Source organism: Bubalus bubalis, chromosome 12 (genome assembly GCF_019923935.1).
Source record: "Bubalus bubalis isolate 160015118507 breed Murrah chromosome 12, NDDB_SH_1, whole genome shotgun sequence".
Taxonomy (NCBI): Eukaryota; Metazoa; Chordata; class Mammalia; order Artiodactyla; family Bovidae; genus Bubalus; species Bubalus bubalis.
Window position 1 is genome coordinate 41633885 of NC_059168.1, and position 20864 is coordinate 41654748.

The following is a 20864-nucleotide window of genomic DNA, read 5'->3' on the forward strand; positions in this document are numbered from 1 at the left end:
AAGAACCAAGCTGGAGCCACCCGATGAGATTTCACCCGGCCCTGAGAAACAGTGTGATGTCATAAATATTTACTGGTTTTAGCATGTGGGACTTCTCCGGTGACTCAGATGGTAAAGCGTCAATGTGGGAGATGCTTCTCCTACAATGTGGGAGACCCAGATTTGATCCCTGGGTCGGGAAGATCCCCTGGAGAAGCAAATGGCAACCCACTCCAGTATTCTTGCCTGGAAAATCCCATGGATGGAGGAGCCTGGTAGGCTACAGTCCATGGGGTCGCAAAGAGTCAGACACAACTGAGCAAATTCACTTCACTTTTAGCATCTGGAGCGATTTGTTTTGTAGTTGTAGATAATTGAGAACCTTGCCAAATGTGGATTCTCTAACAATAATCTGCTGCAACTGCCAAGGACCTAGGATTTGGCACTTTCAACAAGATCCAGGTGATTCCAATGGACACCCCTGTGGTCTACAAGGAGGAGGCAGATCGGGTCCCACCCGGCTATAGGGAGAGGCAGTCACGCAAACCAGCTCCTCCTCAGCAGCATCTGTGCCCAGCAGCCTCAGCGGGGTACCAGAGCAGACAGCCTGCCAGGACGGAGGGGCAAGGACACTCCTGCCCAGTGACGGCGACAACCTGAGCAACATACGTGGCAGGGAGGGAAGCGTGGTGGACTCCCGAAGGTTCTGTGAGCCTGGAGCCTCCTGGTGAGTTCTGGTTCCGTTTAATTCAGAGTTTGCTGCATGGGCTCTGGAAGGTTCTGTGAACCTGAAGCCTTCTGGTGAAGTTCTGGTTCTGTTTAATTCAGAGTTTGCTGAGTGGGCTCTGGAAGGTTCTGTGAGCTGTGACTCCGTTTAATTCAGAGTTTGAAATCATATTCTTAAGAAAGCAGTTGTATTCTAGCAGAACCAAGTGTATAGAACTAACACAAATAAGACTATCTGAAACTAACAGCATAGTACAGATGAATAAATACTAAGTAAATTCATCAAAGGATTTTGTTGAAGGGAAGAAAAAGGTTTGACCACTGCTTCCACTATTTGTTTTTTCTGAAAATTGTGGGTAATGCAAGAAAATTAGAAACAGGATTTAGAGTTGTAATCAATGGTAGAACACAAGATTATGTTTCTGTTATTCATCGATCGGAGAAGGCAATGGCACCCCACTCCAGTACTCTTGCCTGGAAAATCCCATGGATGGAGGAGCCTGGTAAGCTGCAGTCCATGGGGTCGCTAAGAGTCAGACACGACTGAGCGACTTCACTTTCACTTTTCACTTTCATGCATTGGAGAAGGAAATGGCAACCTACTCCAGTGCTCTTGCCTGGAGAGTCCCAGGGAAGGGGGAGCCTGGTGGGCTGCCGTCTATGGGGTCGCACAGAGTCAGACATGACTGAAGCGATTTAGCAGTAGCAGTATTCATAGATGTCATCCTTATGACATAGAAAACCAATAAAAGCAAATGAAACTTTGTTATATTAGAAAATGACCAGATTAAAGATAGGTGCACATAGATTCTGAATAACCAACTGGATGATGTTTTTTTTTTTTTCCTCAAAAAACTTTCTGTGTATGTATATATTTTTATGTATGTATGCTTGTCTATGCTTGAGTATTTGTATCCAGAAATAATAGAAATACTATTTAAATAAAATGTCTTTCCTCACAATCACTGTTTACCCTTTAATTTTTCTTAAAGCACCTCTTATATAATTATGAAAAAAAATTATAATATCTGTCCCTCAAGACTGATGAGAGCAGGGTCCTGATTTTTGACTGCTGCCCTTAGTGAACACAATGAATAATTGTGGTGGTAGTATAGAAGGGGTGAGTGAAACCTGACAAATGAAAACAGATGTGTTCATCATTATCTTATTTGAATAATCTGAATATTGCAAAGATACCAATCTAATATATTTAAAGCATAATTTATTCAAGCCCCAATGGATATGTAGTTTTACAGAGTAATAACCAAATTTGATACTAAGATTAGAAAAAGGCAGTAAGAAGGAATTACTAAGAATGCACTGATGAGAGACTTGCCCTAGCAGGTTGTAAAGTAATGTTTTCATTTATGCTAACATTTAGTAGCTGCATCAATGAGACCTAATAAACAGCTCTAAATCTGATCTTGATAGTGGAGAGAGTGGGCACCCTTGTCTTATTCCTGATATTAGAGGAAATGTTTTCAGTTTTTCTCTGTTGAGAATAATGTTTGCTGACAAATAATGTTTGTCATGTGTGGCCTTTATGATGTTGAGGTATGATCCTTCTATGCCTAATTTTTGGAGATTTTTTTAAAAATCATAAACTGGTGTTGAATTTTGTTGAAAGATTTATTTACATCTATTGAGATGATCATATGGTTTTTATCTTTCAATTTGTTAATATGGTGTATAGCATTGATTGATTTGTGTATATTGAATCCTTGCAACCTGGGATAAAGCCTACTTGATCATGGTGTATGATCCTTTTAATGTATTATTGGTTTCTGTTTGCTAGAATTTTGTTGAGGATTTTTGCACTATGTTCATCAGTGATATTGGCCTGTAATTTTCTTCTTTTTGTGACATCTTCATCTGGTTTCGGTATCAGGGTGATGGTGGCCTCGTGGAGTAAGTTCAGGACTCTTCCTTCCTCTGCAATTTTCTGGAAGAGTTTGAGCAGTATAGGTGTTAGCTCTTCTCTAAACTTTTGGTAGGATTTGCCTGTGAAGCCACCTGGCCCTGGGATTTTGCTTGTTGGAAGATGTTTTTATTACAGTTTTGATTTTTGTGCTTGTGATTGGTCTGTTCATATGTTCTGTTTCTTACTGGCTTAGTTTTGGAAGGTTATACTTAGTCAAAATAAGAATTTGGCTAATGAAAAAAGAAACATCACAGAATAACAAGGGTAGAATTAGTCAATAAATTGGATTAGAAAAAATGGATATTAGTGAAAATATGTATAAAAAACACCTGGATATGCTGAGACATTAAACACAGAAATGATTACCACATAAGAGAAGATAGATGAATGAATATTTAACTACTTGTGGATTAGGAAAATGCACATTCAAAAAGGCAGAAACATTATATCAAAAATACATAAATGTTACGCAACAAAGAGAAACTGGTAGAAATGTTTTCAACAAATATTAACAAGAAGTTACTATGCCCCATGTTTTAAAAAACTCTTGCAAATTAATAAAATAAGCATTATAACCCCAATAAAAATGTGGATGAATAGAAACAATTTTCATGCAAAAAAGAAATTAAATTATCCAATAAGTATATGAAAAATTGCTCTGCAATGACATGCTACTTTTAATTTTCCAAGGAATAAATGATTTTTAGAATTGTTAATACTCAGTGATGGTGTGGATGTGGAATGTGGGAGGCATAAGTGGCATGCTGTGTAACAACGGGTTCTCTGGATTTAGTTCTCACATGATTATTGATATTTGTTGATATTTAAATTTTATGTTAAGACAAAGGAAACAAAAGGGACAAGAACAAAAGTCAGCATGTCACTCATTCTTCAGTAAGAACTTCCTTGCTACATACAATAATTGACTTCTTGAATAGTGTGAGAATTACTTCTTCTGTGTTGTCACTATTCATAATATAAGCATTATAAACATGGTATATTTTAAAAAACTTGTATCATTAATGTTTTCTCCATTACTTCATTACCGCTTGAAAGGAAACAGGACAATAATTCTAGCACTGGTTTGTAGTATTTTTTTCATAGCTGTGTTGAAATAATCTCACCAAACTGATATCAAGATTTCAGAGTTGGGTTACAAAGAGATACACAGTAACACATCATATATAGTATTTCTACCAAACAGATATGAAAATTAGAGATGAGTTCATATGATGTTATGGGGAAAAATATATTGTATATAAATTATAGAAAGTTTATGTAGAAAAGGCAGAGAAACCAGAGATCAAATGGCCAACATCCACTGGATCATCAAAAAAGCAAGAGAGTTCCAGAAAAACATCTATTTCTTCTTTATTGACCTATGCCAAAGCCTTTGATTGTGTGGATCACAATAAACTGTGGAAAATTCTGAAAGAGATGGGAATACCAGACCACCTGACCTGCCTCTTAAGAAATCTATATGCGGGTCAGGAAGCAACAGTTAGAACTGGACATGGAACAACAGACTTGTTCCAAATAGGAAAAGGAGTATGTCAAAGCTGTACATTGTCACTGTGCTTATTTAACTTTTATGCAGAGTATATCATGAGAGACGCTGGGCTCGAGGAAGCACAAGCTGGAATCAAGATTGCTGGGAGAAATATCAATAACCTCAGAAATTCAGATGACACCACCCTTATGGCAGAAAGTGAAGACGAACTGAAGAGTCTCTTGATGAAGGTTAAAGAGGAGAGTGAAAAAGTTGGCCTAAAGCTCAACATTCAGAAAACTAAGGTCATGGTATATGGTCCCATAACTTCATGGCAAATAGATGGGGAAACAGTGGGAACAGTGGCTGACTTTATTTTTCTTAGCTCCAAAATCACTGCAGATGGTGATTACAGCCATGAAATTAAAAGACACTTACTCCTTGGAAGGAAAGTTATGACCAACCTAGACAGCATATTGAAAAGCAGAGACATTACTTTACCAACAAAGGTCTGTCTAGTCAAGACTATGGTTTTTCCAGTGGTCATGTTTGGATGTGAGAGTTGGACTATAAAGAAAGCTGAGCACAGAAGAATTGATGCTTTTGAACTGTGGTGTTGGAGAAGACTCTTGAGAGTCCCTTGGACTGCAAGGAGATCCAAATAGTCCATCATAAAGGAGATCAGTATGGGTGTTCATTGGAAGGACTGATGTTGAAGCTGAAACTCCAATATTTTGGCCACCTGATGTAAAGAGCTGACTCATTTGAAAAGACTCTGATGTTGGGAATGATTGAAGGTGGGAGGAGAAGGGGACGACAGAGGATGAGATGGTTGGATGGCATCACTGACTCAATGGACATGGGTTTGGGTGGACTCCGGGAGTTGGTGATGGACAGGGAGGCCTGGCGTGTTGAGGTTCATGAGGTCGCAAAGAGTCGGACACAACTGAGCGACTGAACTGAACTATGTATTTTGATTTTTGTTAAACCTGTGTTTACATGCATTTTTAGGTATATATAAACGTTTATATTTCATCTGGGCAGTATATTTATAAATAATCTGTATTATATTATCTCGAGGATAATATTTTTCAGATTTTTCTACTCTTAACAGTTTCTGTTGGATCATATTCTGCTTCATGTCTTCCAGGATTTAAAAGGGGGAAAATAAAGATACAAAAAAAAAAAAAGAAAAATAGGCTATGGTTCAAAAGATCAAGTCCTGTGGAGTTTGTACATTATAGAATAACTTCATACACCCTAAACAGATTATAAATTCAATTTAAATAGCATTCTATGTCCAGTGTAGGCTCTTGAATTTTTTTCAAAACCATGTTTTTAGGTCTTGAAAACAAATTTCAGTCAGTTCAGTTGCTCAGTTGTGTCCAACTCTTTGCGACCCCATGAATCGCAGCACGCCAGGCCTCCCAGTCAATCACCAACTCCTGGAGTTCACTCAAACTCATGTCCATCAAGTTGGTGATGCCATTCAGCCATCTTATCCTTTGTCGTCCCCTTCTCCTCCTGCCCCCAACCCCTCCCAGCATCAGAGTCTTTTCCAATGAGTCAGCTCTTCGCATCAGGTGGCCAAAATACTGGAGTTTCAGCTTCAGCATCAGTCCTTCCAAAGAAATCCCAGGGCTGATCTCCTTTAGGATGGACTGGTTGGATCTCCTTGCAGTCCAAGGGACTCTCAAGAGTCTTCTCCAACACCACAGTTCAAAAGCATCAATTCTTCGGCGCTCAGCCTTCTTCACAGTCCAACTCTCACATCCATGCATCACCACTGGAAAAACCATAGCCTTGACTAGATGGACCTTTGTTGGCAAAGTAATGTCTCTGCTTTTTAATATGCTGTCTAGGTTGGTCATAACTTTCCTTCCAAGGAGTAAGCGTCTTTTAATTTAATGGCTGCAGTCACCATCTGCAGTGATTTTTGGAGCCCCCCAAAATAAAGTCTGACACTATTTCCACTGTTTGCCCATCTATTTGCCATGAAGTGATGGGACCAGATGCCATGATCTTAGTTTTCTGAATATTGAGCTTTAAGCCAACTTTTTCATTCTCCACTTTCACTTTCATCAAGAGGCTTTTTAGTTCCTCTTCACTTTCTGCAAATTAGAAATGTCCTTGAACTGCCCATTTGAGGTTCTTGCATTAAAGTGAATGCTGTCCAACACATCCTTATTCCCCAAAATGATTCAGTGTGTATTTTGAGTTGGTATTTCTATAAACATTTTCCATATTGTTGTTTGTAGAGAATGTTGCAAGTTCTGTTTTGATTCACTAGTTCAGTCAGAAATGTTCAGAATTAATCCACATAATTCACAGAACTTAAGAAAGTATATGTTTAACTCATAATACTCCAAATCTATTGCTTATGGTAGTAACTCAAGCATATTATGACCAGTTTGCCATAGCACTGTTGTTTAAAAATTGAGGCGTATTGTTTCTATAATTTACCAATGTAAGAATTGATTTACAATAATATTTTTGTCATGCACCTAATATACAATTTTGTGGTTGTTTGCCATGCAATTGTATTTGCAAACTGTAGTAGTAGAGGTATCAGTACTTTTTTATAAAGTATAACTTGAACTATGTTTTTAAGTTTGAAACAGTCAACCTAAAAAAAATACACATAAGTCAGTATGTGCTTGTGTGTGTATGTATCATGTGTGTGCCCTTTCACATGACTAATTTTTACCAAATGGCAGAACTCAGGTTTGTTTATTTTTAAAAGTGAAAGAGGTTGAATTTAAGTTCTTTTTCAGAATGGGTCAATACTCCACTTCTCCACAAGCAGATAAATGTACAGACCTCCTCTGATTATACTACTAATACGTTGTCAAAATTGCTGCAAATACATGGTCTTCAGTTCATTACCACTGACACCTAGTTAGTTCCTCTGATATTTAATAATAAATAGGAAGTTTTTAATAAGTATATTGCTGTACAACCTGTTCCTTGAGGAGGTCTTATTATGGTCAGATTTGTCCATTTTAGAATCACAAGTCAAAACCCATTATAGTTTTAAAAATAGCTCTTTCAGTAAAATTGCTCTGCCCTCAAAATTCAAATTTAGTTGGCCAATGCTATCTTATATAATTACACACTAACCGGAGTATTCTTGATCATTGTATATCCCTCCTTAGTTATCAGCATTTGATCAATATATGTGTTATTTTCATGTTCTCTTCACAGATTCGTATAGCAGAAAGATTTTTGCAGGAAGAACCTATTCTGCTATTGGATATTTATATGTTACCTCTAGATGTGTTTTCTGTATTAACTCTGAAAAGCAAGTGATGTAGGAGAATTGTGACAGATAAGACTTCTACAAAATGACAAATATGAGGGTATGTCTCAAACAGATAAAATTAGGTAAGCTCATTCTCCACTAAGGCTTAACCCTTTGATGTTGGACAAAGGCTCTACCTGCCTAAAAACTAAGTTAATTTTGTCAAAAGTTAATAGAATTTTTTCAAAAGTCAAGGTTGCTTATTTGGAACTAAGTAAATAAAATAGGATAAAATAGGCCAATCCCAATACTGTGGCCAGAGCTAATGGTTTCCTTGAAAGTTTAACATTCCCACTGGAAATGAAATGTACCTAGCAGCTCTGTGGTTTAAATCCCCTGGTTAATTCCATACCAGTTATTATTTCATAGCATTTTATAGCAGGGAAATCATGTGGTGACTACCAAATGTATGATCCAAAGTTAAATGTGTTTTCAAGTTAACAGATGACACAAGCCAAAATAAACTGAAACGGCAGAAAGTTCAACTGAGTACCAGTCATTTAATTGAGTAACATCTATGGGTAAGAAATTTGTTTTTTATGGTACTCATTTTTAAAGTCCTGGTAACAGAGAGACATCTAATCTACTAAATGTGAAGTCATCACATTTTTTTTTAAATTTTATTTTATTTTTAAACTTTACATAACTGTATTAGTTTTGCCAAATATCAAAATGAATCCGCCACATGTTATCTTATGTTGCCTTTTGAAGCAGCAGGCAGAATCGTTCCATTATTGTTTAATTCAGGTTTGAGAAAAAGAAAAAGGTGGGATATGAAGAGTCTAGGAAATGACCCCCTTCCAGTTTTCATATTGTACTTGAATCGAATGGAGGCAAAATGAAGAATTGGAAAGAGAATGGGGCATTTGACCAAACAACTAGTTTGTGTTTTAAGGAAAGGCAGGGAAGAAAAGGGATCAAAAGAAAGTGCTTTTTTTTTTTAATGTAAAAAATACTTCATAGGTAAAAGAACAACCAAAAGAGCACCGGGTTAGAGAATTAAAAAACAAAAGGATAAATTCAACTTGATAAATGACAAATTTGAAGTGTCCTCAGAACATTGAAGTAACAATGTATAGAAGGTATTTGACAATTTGAGAGAGAAGCTTGGGTAGATTCTCAAGTACAAGATGTAAGTGAGGGATGAATCCAGATAGTAGAGATAAATTGAAGTCTGTAACTTTATTAAGAGTGATAAGGTAAAGCTTATAAAAGCAGAGACATTATCCCATCCCACTTCCAAGAACTTACAGGCTCACCCCTACATGTCCAAATTGACATATGCTATCAATTAGAGTGATTTTTTTTTTAACAAAGCAAGTATTCACCAGGAGGGGAGTGGCTAGGTAAACTAAGATATATCAGTAAAATGAAATATTACATAACTATTTAAAAGCTGTAGTAATATGCAAAGATTAATAATATATATTAAGTAAAAAACACATGGTTCAGAAGAGTCGATAAAGAGTGCCATCCTCTGTGTAAAAACATATGGAAAAGTAGAATATATATTTTAAATAAATATTTATTTGAATATTAAAAAACACTAAAACATTCAAAATTGACCAAGGTGGTCAATGTATGGTGGCAAGGAAAACAAGGACCAAGTGAAAGGGAATCTTGTCAGTGTATACCTTGTGCTATTGTTTTGATTTTTGAATCATGAGACTGTATCAACTATTCAAAACAAATAACAAAAGAAATTGTCTTAAACTAATTAAAATAGAGAGGACAGGCAGAGGGCAAGGATTTTTTTTGGATAAAAAAAAATAATTAAAAATAAAGCATGGAGACAAGATGCATATCATACAAAGCTGAGAGAAAAGAAAATGAAATGTCAACAAGGTAAGTGGAGACTGTCAGGAGAAGAAGGTGGACAATATCTTCAAATGCTGCCAAAGGATGTAGATGAGGAGACCTAAATAGACCAATGACAAGCGTTTTTCTTCCTATAGATAACAGTGCTGATGCTCTGTGCAGGATAGCCGGTACAGTGCATCGAAGTCTCTGTTGTTTCTGGCAGGTAAATGTATAAGACATAGAAAGCCTTCTTTAGAGTTGTCACAGGCCTCTGATCTTCCCCCTTTTATTTTAATCAAAAATACCCATTTTAAAGCTATAGAATCAAAGAATAAAACTGATGATTAGAAAATTATCCTCATAAATAATATCTAGCATTCACTGTAAAATTTTTTTAAATAAAGAACAGCTGTGTGTTTGGTTAAAGAAAAACTTTTCAATGGATTTTTCTTCTAAAAAGGGTGCAGTTTTTTTAGGAGTAAAAAAAAAAAATGGGTGGAGTGTTGAGGTCTGAAAGTTGGAATAGTAATTTTATGATGGAATTCCCTGGAAAAGTGAATATTATGGTTTAATAGTGATCAAAAGAGGAGAGGGGAATTATTTAAAAACTGGAAAAACTTTGGATTTCTAAATGGGTAAACTAAGAAATGCGACCAAAAAGCCTCTTGATGAAAGTCAAAGAGGTGGTTGAAAAAGCTGGTTTAAAACTCAACATTCAAAAACCTAAGATCATGGCATCCATCCCCATCACTTCATGGCAAATAGATGGGGATACAATTGAAACAGTGACAGACTTTATTTTCCTGAGCTCCAAAATCACTGCAGATGGTGACTCCAGCCATGAAATTAAAAGACACTTGCTCCTTGGAAGAAAAGCTATGACCAACCTAGTCAGCATATTAAAAGGCAGAGACATCGCTTTGCTAGCAAATGTCCATCTAGTCAAAGCTACGGTTTTTCCAGTAGTCACGTATGGATGTGAGAGTTGAACCATAAAGAAAGCTGAGCACTGAAAAATTGATGCTTTTGAACTGTGGCATTGGAGAAGACTCTTAAGAGTCCCTTGGACTGCAAGGAGATCAAACCAGTCAATCCTAAAGGAAGTCAGTCCTGAATATTCATTGGAAGGACTGATGCTGAAGCTGAAGCTCCAATACTTTGACCACCTGATGCAAAGAACTGACTCATGTGAAAAGACCCTGATGCTGGGAAAGATTGAAGGCAGGAGGAGAATGGGACGAGGGAGGATGAGATGGTTGGATGGGATCGCTGACTCAATGGATATGAGTTTGAGCAAGCTCTGGGAGTTAGTGATGGACAGGGAGGCCTGGCGTGCTGCAGTCCATGGGGTCACAAAGAGTTGCACATGACTGAGCTATTGAACTGAAACTAAGAAAAGTGGGCAGTGAGTCAAACTTGGTTTTCTTTTTTTCTGAAAAATTATTGGAAAACACAAGTCCTCCCAAATTAAGATTATGATCCCTCAACTGAGTGATCTATGTTTGTTTTTTTTTTTTTGCAATGATTTTTTTAAAAACTTTATTTATAACTTTTTCAAGTTTTTTTGTGGGCAGGCTTTCCTTTTGAAGTCTCAAATCTCCTTCAATGCAAGCTTTCTCTACAGCATGTTTTGTTAAGTGGTGAAGGCATTCACTAGCCAGAATAAAAGTACTATGTAAAAGATTTTTTAATAAAATTTTCCGGGCAATCTTCCTTTTATACCAAATAACTAGGACTATTCCAAACTTCACCTCCAAAGGCAGGGATTTAAGAAACCAGGAAAGTAGTTGCATAATACTTATATTTATATTATTAAATTGCTTTTAACTTTATTTTTAAACTTTAAGCTAAAATACTTATCTGGGTCCCTTGAACACTATATTTTCTGCATTTAAAAAAATGACATTTTAGGCCTTTTACCCACTTAGATCCTTGGGGCCAAAACTGTCTAGCAGAATTGGGTGAGGTTACAGAAGCTCCATGGGCTTCCCTGGTGACTCAGTGGGAAAGAATCTGCCTGCCAGTGCGGGAGACATAGGTTCAATGCCTGGGTCAGGAAGATCCCCTGGAGAAGGAAATAGCAACCCACTCCAGTATTCTTGCCTGGAAAATTCCATGGACAGAGGGGCCTGGCTGGCTATATATAGTCCATGGGGTTGCAAAAGTGGCTATATATAGTCCCTGGGGTTGCAAAAGAGGTGAACATGACTTAATGACTAAACAACCATGAAAATGTAGAAGTCCCAGATATATCCTGTAATAATTCTGGTTTGCTATTTCTGCCCTTCTTATACTGTCTTCTCTGTAGAATGACCATTTATTCAACAAGTAGGTAGGTAGATGTGCAATGAAGAGGGGAGAGAGCTGGTATAGATTTACAGAGAGAGAGAGATCTGAAATAGTCAGTAGGAAAATGGATGATCTAAGGAAACGTAGTAGCATGAAGGGCCCAACTGAGTGTAGTGACAACAGAAACCCCTATTGGATTCCCCTGCCAGTCTCTGCATGTCATCTCTCAGCTGCATAGTGTCCTTGCCTTTGTCCCAAGTGCCCTAAAACTTACACTAGGGTTCTTCCAATGAAGGCCTCTAGTCCTCTTTCTATAACCTAAACTTAGATTTTATGATTCCTTTGTTATGAATGCTCCTAAAGAACAAATTAATGGATTAATTGAATAGTTCTCAGATATGAATAGCTTTTACCGGTTGAACTCTTACCTTTTTCAAAGTAGCTGAGCATTGTTCACACTAGAGAAAAGAAAAAAATAATCCAACATTTGGAAGATTCAGATATCATATGAGAGCCTGAGAGGGAGAAACAATGTTTTGGAATAGGCATTAGTTCTCACCTGTGGGAAGTCATGCTTAAGTCCAGACCTTCAGTCAGTTCAGTTCAGTCGTGTGTGACTCTGCGACCCCATGGACTGCAGCATGCCAGGCCTCCCTGTCATCGCCAACTCCTGGAGTTTACTCAAACTCATGTCCATTGAGTTGGTGATGCCATCCAACCATCTCATCCTCTTTCATCCCATTCCCCTCCTGCCTTCAATCTTTCCCAGTATCAGGGTCTTTTCGAATGAGTCAGTTCTTCACATAAGATGGCCAAAGTATTGGAGTTTCAGCTTCAGCATCAGTCCTTCCAATGAATATTCAGGACTGATTTCCTTTAGAACAGACTGGTTGGATCTCCTTGCAGTCCAAGGAACTCTCAAGAGTCTTCTCCAACACCACAGTTCAAAAGCATCAATTCTTCGGTGCTCAGCTTTCTTTATAGTCCAACTCTTACATCCTTGGGATGATATTAAATCAGCATCTGGTAGGTCTACAGCTTCCAGGAAACAGACACTTTTTTTTTTTTTCTTTTTCTTCTCTCTAAATACAGTTCAACCCTGGACAATACATTGGGTTGGCCAATAAGTCATTCTGGTTTTTCTGCAACATCTTACAGAAAAGCCAGAATGAACTTTTTGACCAATCCAATATAAAAACAAATATTAAAAGAGTATTTAATAATATCAATAACAACAACAACAAAAGACTCTTAGAGAAGAAGATCAGATCAGATCAGTCACTCAGTCCTGTCCAACTCTTTGCAACCCCATGAATCGCAGCACGCCAGGCCTCCCTGTCCATCACCAACTCCCGGAGTTCACTCAGACTCACGTCCATCGAGTCAGTGATGCCATCCAGCCATCTCATCCTCTGTCGTCCCCTTCTCCTCCTGCCCCCAATCCCTCCCAGCATCAGAGTCTTTTCCAATGAGTCAACTCTTTGCATGAGGTGGCCAAAGTACTGGAGTTTCAGCTTTAGCATAATTCCTTCCAAAGAAATCCCAGGGCTGATCTCCTTCAGAATGGACTGGTTGGATCTCCTTGCAGTCCAAGGAACTCTCAAGAGTCTTCTCCAACACCACAGTTCAAAAGCATCAATTCTTCGGCGCTCAGCCTTCTTCACAGTCCAACTCTCACATCCATACATGACCACAGGAAAAACCATAGCCTTGACTAGACGAACCTTTGTTGGCAAAGTAATGTCTCTGCTTTTGAATATGCTATCTAGGTTGGTAATAACTTTCTTTCCAAGGAGTAAGCATCTTTTAATTTCATGGCTGCAGTCCCCATCTGTAGTGATTTTGGAGCCCAGAAAAATAAAGTCTGACACTGTTTCCACTGTTTCCCCATCTATTTCCCATGAAGTGATAGGACCAGATGCCATGATCTTCGTTTTCTGAATGTTGAGCTTTAAGCCAACTTTTTCACTCTCCACTTTCACTTTCATCAAAAGGCTTTTGAGTTCCTCTTCACTTTCTGCCATAAGGGTGGTGTCATCTGCATATCTGAGGTTATTGATATTTCTTCCAGCAATCTTGATTCCAGCTTGTGTTTCTTTCAGTCAAGCGTTTCTCATGATGTACTCTGCATAGAAGTTAAATAAACAGGGTGACAATATACAGCCTTGACGAACTCCTTTTCCTATTTGGAACCAGTCTGTTGTTCCATGTCCAGTTCTAACTGTTGATTCCTGACCTGCATACAAATTTCTCAAGAGGCAGATCAGGTGGTCTGGTATTCCCATCTCTTGAAGAATTGTCCACAGTTTAATGTGATCCACACAGTCAAAGGTTTTGGCATAGTCAATAAAGCAGAAATAGATGCTTTTCTGGAACTCTCTTGCTTTTTCCATGATCCAGTGGATGTTGGCAATTTGATCTCTGGTTCCTCTGCCTTTTCTAAAACCAGCTTGAACATCAGGAAGTTCATGGTTCACGTATTGCTGAAGCCTGGCTTGGAGAATTTTGAGCATTACTTTACTAGCGTGTGAGATGAGTGCAATTGTGCGGTAGTTTGAGCATTCTTTGGCATTGCCTTTCTTTGGGATTGGAATGAAAACTGATCTTTTCCAGTCCTGTGGCCACTGCTGAGTTTTCCAAATTTGCTGGCATAATGAGTTCAGCACTTTCACAGCATCATCTTTCAGGATTTGGAATAGCTCAACTGGAATTCCATCATCTCCACTAGCTTTGTTCCTAGTGATGCTTTCTAAGGCCCATTTGACTTCACATTCCAGGATGTCTGGCTCTAGTTCAGTGATCACACCATCGTGATTATCTGGGTTGTGAAGATCTTTTTTGTACAGTTCTTCTGTGTATTCTTGCCATCTCTTCTTAATATCTTCTGCTTCTGTTAGGTCCATACCATTTCTGTCCTTTATCGAGCTCATCTTTGCATGAAATCTTCCTTTGATATCTCTGATTTTCTTGAAGAGATCCCTAGTCTTTCCCATTCTGTTGTTTTTCTCTATTTCTTTGCATTGATCGCTAAAGAATGCTTTCTTAATCTCTTCTTGCTATTTTTTGGAACTCTGCATTCAGATGTTTATATCTTTCCTTTTCTCCTTTGCTTTTCACTTCTCTTCTTTTCACAGCTATTTGTAAGGCCTCCCCAGACAGCCATTATGCTTTTTTGCATTTCTTTTCTATGGGAATGGTCTTGATCCCTGTCTCCTGTACAATGTCAAAAGCCATAATAAATCATGGGCTTACCCCGCACATGTCAGCAATAGCTATGTTGGAAACTCGGACTTTCACCCCTTTTGGATAGTTACAACCCCCCACCAAAGGGATATCAGTTGAGACCACATGGCCTAGAATTCCATACCTCCTTGAAAATAAGGAGCCATCCAATCCCTCCTCATTTCTCCATTGGAGTGGTGTCAGAGCAGACATAGTGGAAAGTCATGACTTTCATCCTGCTGCAATGAGTTTCCTTTCCCTACAACCTGCTCTGTGTCCGTGGAAATAATATGGGAGGCAGTAATAAAGCATTCCAACCCCTCTCATCAAGGAAGTTATCAGTGAAGGTTAGTGGAGAGCCAAAACTCCTACCACACCCAGAAGTAATAAGGAATACTGCCTGCCTTGGGTGTAGTACAAAGAAAGGCAAGCAGTGAACCTGAATTTCTATCCAAGCCTAATAGTGATGAGGTGACACTCTCATTCCCTTGCTCAAGAAGTGCCAGAAGAAGTCAGCTAAAAGAAATTTAAATAAAATGTTGGACTTTCAAAATATAATAACTAAAATGTCAAAGATTCAATTGGAAGTCACTCATCATATCAAGAATCTAGAAGGTGTCAAATAAGATAAAAATGAAAATGAATATATTCCAACCCAGGGATGACAGAGGCTCATGAACCTAGAAGGTATCAAATAAGATTAAAAAAAAGAAAAGAATAGATTCCAAAACAGATGATAGACTTTAGAATTACTTGACAAAGCTGTCATCATAAAAATGCTTCAGTAAGCAATTACAAACAAAAAACCAATGAAAATATACCAACAGCAAATTATCAGATGTCTTGGCCAACAATATAAAGGAGAATCTGGTGGAAATTTTAAAACTAAAAAATATAACTGAAATAAAAACTTAGTGATGAACTCAACAATAGGATAGAAGAAACAGAGTAAAGAATCACTGAACTGAAGGATAGGACAATACCAGTGACTCAGTCTGAACAGAGAGAAAGAAAACTGAAATTTTAAAATAAATAGAGCCTCAGGGACCTACAGAACTATAGCAAAATGTCTTAACACTTGTATCATCAGATTTCCAGAAGGAGAGGAAAAAGAGTTCCCATATATCCCCTGTCTCCACACATGCATAACACCCCCCTGCCCCCACCATATAGACATCCTTGAGAATATTCCTTATGTGCTTGAGAAAAATGTGTATTTTGTTGCTGTTGGACATGCTCTCAATGAGTTTCTTAGTTCCACTTGGTCTAAAGTATGTATGTTTCAAATCTAACATTTCCTTGTTAATTTTCTGTCTGGATGATCTACCCATTATTGAAAGTGGGGTATTGAACTCTCTCCTACTATTATTGTATTGTTGTCTGTTTCTTCCTTCAGATCTGTAAGTGTTCAAAATACTGAGATGGTCCAAAGTAGGGTATATGTATATTTACAATTATTATATCTTCTTAACTAATTGACCCAGTTATATTATAATGGTCATTTTTGTCTCTTGTTATCATTTTTGGCTTCAAGTCCATTTCATATGATGCAAGTGTAGCTATCTCTGATCTCTTTTCCTTCTACTTACATAGAGCATCTTTTGCTATCTTTTCATTTTGAGCCTATGTGTGTCCTGAAAGCTAAAGTGAGTTAGTTTCTTGTAGGCTGCATATAGTTGAGACTTTTTTTTTTAATCTATCCAGCCATTATATATCTTTTGACTGGAGAATGTAATCCATTAACATTAAATAATTATTGACATGTTAAGGACTTATCAATACCATTTTGTTTTTTTCTTGATATTTTGTACTTCCATTTTTGTTTTCTTCCTTTCTTGCTGTCTTCCTTTATAAATTGGTGCTTTTCCATAGTGATATCCTTTGATTCCATTCTGCTTTTCTTTTCATGTATCTATCACAAGGCAAGATTTTTGCCTTGTGATTCCCATGAGACTTACATAAAATGTCTTAGGCATGTAATGTCTACTTTACACTGATGATAACTTCTATCACATATATAGACTCTATCCTTTTATTCCCCTCTTTTACAATTTTAATGCCAGTAGTTACACCTTTTAATATTGTGTATCCATTAACACACTGTTGAAGCTATAGCTCTTTTTAAGACTTTTTTTAACTTTTCCACTAGGATAAGAAATTAATACATCACCATATTATAATATTAATGTATTCTGTGATTATTCTTGGTTTTTTGTTCCACAATGTTGTTAAAACTTCCTAAGTAAACTCTAGAGTCTCCTAGCACTGATTTTGTTCATGGATAGCTGTTCAATCATTGCTCTGTGTGGTGAGATGGGGGGACTGGGTTCTCCTACTTCAGCATTTTCCCACAATCTGGAAGTTTCTATTGGCATATCTCCAAGCTCAGATTCTGTCTTCAGACATGTCTGGCCTGCTAATAAGCCCATCAAAGGCAGTCTCCATTTCTGTGACAGTGTTTTCTTATCTCTAGCATTTCTTTTTGACTTTTCTCTTAGAATTTTCATTTGTTTATATTGTCTGTTCTTGAATGTTGCCTACTTTTTAAATTAAAGCCTTTAGTATATCAATCATAGTTTTTAAAAATTTCTGGTCTGATAATTCCAACATTTCTGCCATATCTGACTTTGGTTCCAATGCTCATTCAGTCTCTCCAGATTTTGTTTTTTGCCTTTTAGTATGCCTTGTCATTTTTAATTGAAAAGTAGACATGATATACTGGGTAAAATAAACTGCAGTGAATAGGCCTTTAATAATGTAATGGTATGGTGGGTGGGGAAGTGTGCCTTTATGATTAGGTATCAGTCTTTGTAAGATTGTGCTGCTGGACTGTCAGTTTCACTAGTGCCTTTCAGGCCAGGCAGGAGGAGGAGGCTGAAGGTATCTACCTTCCCCATCGTAGAAAACTAGAGAAAGCTGAATCTGATCATTTCCCTTCACTTCTGTTTAAGTAAGCTCAGATGAAACCCCAATAGTATCTAGTGAAATAGTTTCTCCTGAAAGTGGCTTTGTTAAGAAGAACCAAAGGCTCTGGTATATTTAAAAATGGTTCCTTTTCCTCTGCCCTTCTGGAAGCTTGAGAGGGTTTTTCTCTGACCTTTACTAGGACTATTAGAGATCTTGGAGGCAACATCACAAATGTGTGGAGCTCCCCCATGACTGGGTCTCCCTGAAGTTTTTAACTCGCAGGTTTGTCCACAATGAGCTTCCGGCAAATTGTCAATTATACTTTTGGTTGTTCTACAATACCACAGGCTCCCAGAGAGGGTTCTGCTTGAGTTTCTGTCCCACTACATTGTAATTTTCTGTATTTTCTTTCTGTCTCTCCAATTTGGGGGGATGAAATTTGCCCTGTAACCTCACTTTTCTGATAAATTTCTAAGTTATTGATTTTCAGTTTGTTCAGATTCATTAGGACAGAGTGGTGACTTTTAAATTCCTTACAGAATGTATGGAACCTGGAGTGCTAGCTGGTGTTTTTTTACAAACGTGCAAAAGCCTTCAACAGAAGCAAGATAGACTTTTCAACGAAGGGTGCTGAGGCAACTGAACAATCATTGTCAAAAAGTGAACCATAACCTAAGTCTCACATCTAATTAAAAAAACAAAACTGAAAATGGTTCACAGAATGTATTTAAAATTATAAAATTTTCAAAAAAAAAACATGGTAGAAAATTTTCAGTCTAGGAACAGGTAAAGAGCTTTTTGACCTAACAGAAAAATCACAACCAAATTAGCAAAAAATCAACTCATTAGACTATAAAATGAAAACTTTTCCCCTGTGAAAGATATTTTATAAGGATGAAAAGGCAAGTTACAGACAAGGAGAAAATTTTTTCAAACCTCCTATTTGACAAAAGACTAATATCTAGAATATTTAGTGAACTCTCAAAATTCAATATAAAAAATTCTATTAGAAAATAGGATAAACAGAAGAAAAGAATATATTTATGGCAAGTAAACACACAAAAAGACATTCAACATCATAAGCCATTAAGGAAATGCAAATTAAACCACAAGATATTGCTATAAACCTCAGAGTAACTAAAACACCAAAAAAATAATAGTGATAATACTAAATGCTGGAGAGAATGTGGAAAAACCAGACCACTCACACACTGCTGCCAAGAATAAACAATGGTGCAGTCACAGCAAAAAATATTTTGGACTTTTCTTCAAAAAATAAATAAATAAATAAGCCTGTGACTACTATGTAGCCCAGCAATTACACTTCTGGAAATTTATCCCCCCAAAAATGAAAACCTAGTTCACTCAGAGGTATATATATATATAGACATATTTATAGTAATGTTATTTGTAATAGCCCCAAACTGGACACTATCTTGATATCCTTCATCAGGTGAATGGTTAAATGAACTGTGGTACATCCATACCAAAAAATATTACTCTGCAATGGAAAAGAACAAACTATTGATACATATAGAATGACTCTCCACAGAATTATTCTGAATGAAAAAACCCAGCCCCATGATTCTACATATGTAATATTTTTGAAATCACAGAATCAGAGAAATGGAAAAGATTAGTGATTTCAGGGTCCCAGGATGGTAGGGATGGAAAGTAAGTGTGGGGATGGCTATAAAAGGGCAATTGAGGGATACTTGTGTTGATGGAAACCTCTATGTCTTTACTAAATCAATATCACTGTTCTGGTTATCATATTATACTATGGGTTCGTAAGACATTACCATTGGAGAAATCTGGTTAAGAAGTATATGTGATCTTGTTACATGATTTCTTACAGGTTCATATGAATCTCTAGTCATCTCAAAATAGTTTATTTAAGAACAGAAGAGAGGGAAGCATACTAAAAAAAAAAAAAAAGAGAGAGAGAGAAAACAAACAACAGAGCAGAAAAGATTTCCTAAGAGGCTTCAGTGTGGAAGATAGTAAACCCTTTCATCGATTGCAATCTGATTCTGATTTCTACATACAGATGATGTAGAATTTAGAAATCCCTGGCAAGCCTGAGATACTTTCCTTTTAGGACCGTGCAACCTCACTCTGTGATAGCACTCCTGGAGTTCGTCTCTGAACAGGTCAACAATTTTTCTGGATTCACATTTTGACGTGTCCTTTTAGGACGATGAGCAAGCTACTTGGGCTTCCTACTATCCCAGTATCCCACTTGTAAAACAGTCAGCAACATGCCCAGATCTACTGAAAGCATGCCCTTGTCAACCTTCCAAGTTTATTGATATTTACATTTATGATACAAGTTTTTTGAGAGCCTCTTTTTCTGCTCCCTGGTGTTTGCTTTCATAGGAGAAAGGCCAGACAATTGAGAGGAAAGCAGGCAGCACTCATGCTGGATTTATTGGCACAGCACACTGAAGAGCAAGCAAACCACCAAACAGAGGATATTGATAAGGAGACTAAATTCATTTGAAATCACTAAGACTCAGTTAGGGGCATATTGTATTAAGTGAAATGCCATTACTGAAGGGCCCAGGGAAAGATTGTATGCCAAGTCATGAGAGCTTTTCAGCTCACTGGATGGCTGCCATTGCACCCACGCACTACATTTGATGGTTTGAAAGTAGAGATAATTTCTGCATAGATCATAAAGGGACTTGAAAATAGCTCAGTCCCTAGGAGCACAGGAAAGAGCTGAATTGTCTGCGAGTGAGAACATTCAAGAAAGAATCCCTCTGCAGTTAGAAAAAGAAAAGAAAAAATATACCAAGTGGGTATGAATCCCCACTTTTCATAAAGGCTTCCTTTCATCATAATGGTGGTATGTTAGCGTATTTTAAAAACTCCACACTGAGGACCATCATTCGTGTCTGTGATGGCTTTTCTGCAAAGCATCTTACTTTTTCTAGAGAATACGGCAATGGAACTGAGATTTATTTAATACAGTTTAACCATTTTTAGTTAGAACGTTCTCCCAGCTGAAAGTTCCCCACTCAGGTCATAAGAGCAGCTTAGGGTCTTTTCTTGCTGCAAGAACGAGTTTGTTGCCTGCCAGGAATCACAGAGAAGATTCAGAAAATCTGTTTTCTTCTAAGCAGCTTCCTAGCACTTCCTCGAAGGTTGTTTGAGGTTTCCTTGCTTGATGTCTCTCACACTGCCCTTGCACTGTTAATCCTGGGGAGCAAGGACATATTGTAAAC

The 20864-nt window shown here is 37.5% G+C and overlaps 1 long non-coding RNA gene across 1 annotated transcript in view; it reads left to right on the forward strand.

The window, feature by feature from the left end:
• The first annotated feature begins 262 nt into the window (after positions 1-262).
• Positions 263-20864, forward strand: part of LOC123328500 — a 98665-nt gene continuing 78063 nt past the window's right edge. The window contains exon 1 of the long non-coding RNA XR_006543363.2: positions 263-706. This is a non-coding gene — a long non-coding RNA (uncharacterized LOC123328500). The remainder of the gene's footprint in view (positions 707-20864) is intronic.